The 2,857-nt window shown below is 32.8% G+C and overlaps 1 long non-coding RNA gene across 1 annotated transcript; it reads right to left on the minus strand.

The window, feature by feature from the left end:
- Positions 1-457: 457 nt before the first annotated feature.
- Positions 458-1,868, minus strand: LOC116405610. The gene is made up of 3 exons (XR_004218713.1): positions 1,666-1,868; positions 1,530-1,580; positions 458-685 (listed from the first exon to the last, which is right to left on the minus strand). It is a non-coding gene; the product is annotated as an uncharacterized LOC116405610 (long non-coding RNA).
- Positions 1,869-2,857: the final 989 nt, after the last annotated feature.

Here is a 2,857-nt window from a genome sequence, read left to right on the forward strand (position 1 = left end):
TGATAGAAAGAAATAGATAGACATAGATATACATTTATTACTGAATAAAAGAATAAAATGTACAAAATGATAATACTAAACACAATGCAAGAATAAGTAAACGATCGTGCAATGAAATAATATACATTAAACGATCCTATTAACCGTGATAAACGAACATTTAAGAACGGTAAATGATAATATTGATTAAAATAAATTATCGTGTTGACATGGGTACACGATCATATGATATTGGTGATCGTATTGAATAGTGTAAACAATCGTCTTGTTATCGGTACACGATCGTGTTAATATTTGTAAGCTATCGACCTTTATAATGAAGTACATAATTCTTACATTAATACTTAAAATTTGTTGTAACGACCCAACTTTTCTAACTAAGTTGAAGTCATTAATTTTGACAAAGAGACCTTGATTGACACAAAATATAGTAAAATTCACTTGAAATCATACGATCAAAGAAAACAAACTTAAGTTTGGGCCCTATTTCAAATAACCAAAACTTTAAAAGTACTATTCACAAAACAACAGTTTGTAAACTCAGTTCCATCACAAAATTTTTAAACAACCTCATGTACAAAGGAAAAACAAGAAACATAAAGCGGAAGCATTTGAAGGACCTTCCCTTATGGCAATCACGTCTCCTTCTTGTCCCTCGTCGGTCTACCTCATTTGTTACCTTTGCCTGAAATAGTTAAACATGAAAGGATGAGTATAAACATACCCAATAAGAGACCCGCTATTGGTCCCGTTAGGGGAAAAAGAAACTGTTAACTTCCTATTGGGGTACCCTGCACAGTCACAGTCTTGTGATCCCATAGGATACACATAATCAGTCTAACGCCTCAAAGGACGCATAAATCAGTCTAGTGTTTCGCAGAAACACATATTAGTCTAATGCTCCCGAAGGATGCACATATCAGTCTAGTGCTATCGAAGGATGAACATATCAGGTGGTGATCCCGTAGGACACCTGCAAGGTAACTACCCAATAGAAATCTAACAATTTTCCCCTCAATCCATTCTAAACATCTTAACACTAATTCATAGTACAATCCAGCTACTTCAACATATAATCCTTTCACTTAACACCCTAATAGTCAACCTATCTCACTTTAGCCCAATGTCCACCAGTAACATAATCAATACATCAGTCAATCAAACTATATAGTCATAACACCCCTCAATTCATCAGTACGCAACCATACTTTAGTATAACCTACACCCAATCTAAACGACAATCACAAGTTCACATCCACATTCCATACAAACACAATCTACAATTGTCGTCCTGTCTACATCCATACATATATATATGTATTCCCAGACAATCACAATATGCATTCAACATCAAGTCTACATCAATCCATGTATATTTTTTTTTTTCAGTCATTCACAGCATACATTCAACACCAAGTCTACATCCATACATATATATATCGTTTCAACATCTTTACTCAATCGGAGGTAACTATACAGACAGCACAATTCAAAACTATAGGCAAGTCCAGTAGTAGAGAATTCCTTACCTTATAACCTTACTTAAGCTTCTTTTTCAAACTAAAGTGCAACGAACCGACCTAAACATAATTGAAGAGAAATCAATCACTTCCACAAACAATTTAATCCATTCAATTCACTCTATATGTAAATTCCATAACTTACCCAAGTTGTGGAGAACCAAATTCTAACGGAGACGGATCGGTGCAACAAATAACCAAACAATTCAGATCTAAACATACATGGCGTGACGGAACCGGAGTGACTCGGGCTAACGGTGATGCGACGATAGGACAAAATTTGCTTGACGTTCGGTGTAGGTGGAAGACGGTGGTGAAGTTGATTGGAGAAGGAAAAGAGAAGGAAGAAAAGAGAGATGGTGGTGTGGCCGTAGGTTGAAGAGGAAGAGAAAGGAAGAAGATGAATAGGAAAAGAGAAAAAATAAGATTAAATATTATAAATATATATATGAAATAAAAAAATAAAAGTAGAATAACGATGAAATTTTGAAAAATGAAAATTTGGATAAAGTAAAATTTGAAAATAAAGATTTGATACAAATCCAATATTTGGAGAAAAAAAAGTGTGTTAAGATAATGTAGGAGAAAATCAATATTTATGCTAAAATTTTGCATATTTCAAAATTAGTTACAGTTTAACTAAAAAGCAGGCGAGGGGATTTTAGGGTTAATGAAAATTCAAAACACGTGAAATGCTCATGTTTGCTATTCTTCTAATAAAATTTTGCTATTTTCTCAAATGAGTGTAATCCAACAAAATGAAGTTGTGTGTGTGTGAACAAAAATGAGGTAAATAGCTTTGATGATGATGGCAAATGGGTAAAGAAAATCTTATCTTATTCTTCACTTTTCATTTAATTGACAAAAAGTAACCAACCATATGAAGGGAAAAACAAAATGCTCTCTCAGTTACTTTACTCATTTATTTGTTCTTTGTGTGGGAGATATTTGAAATGGAGATGAAGATCAAAATGAAAGAGAGATTATGATACACTGTGAGAAGCACACAGAAAAATTGAAAATAAATTGAAAAGAAGAGAGAGATAAGTCTGAGGGAGAAATATTCATTTCCTTTTCAAAGTGAATTGCAAAGAAATTTTCTCAATTTGAAAAGAAAGGAGAAATATACAAAGTCAGCCACCGCTTCTTCTCCCTTCAGTTAGCAGTTTTCGTCTCCCTCTCTTCTATTATTAAAATAAATAAATAAAATATCACAACCCGACTTAACACAAACTATTTACTCCAACTTTTTCAACTACAAATTTAATTTCTCAACTTTTAAACTATTTTAAACTTACAAATCTACTTTATTCATTTCGTCAGATTTATATCTATTA

Source organism: Cucumis sativus, unplaced genomic scaffold (genome assembly GCF_000004075.3).
Source record: "Cucumis sativus cultivar 9930 unplaced genomic scaffold, Cucumber_9930_V3 scaffold124, whole genome shotgun sequence".
NCBI lineage: Eukaryota > Viridiplantae > Streptophyta > Magnoliopsida > Cucurbitales > Cucurbitaceae > Cucumis > Cucumis sativus.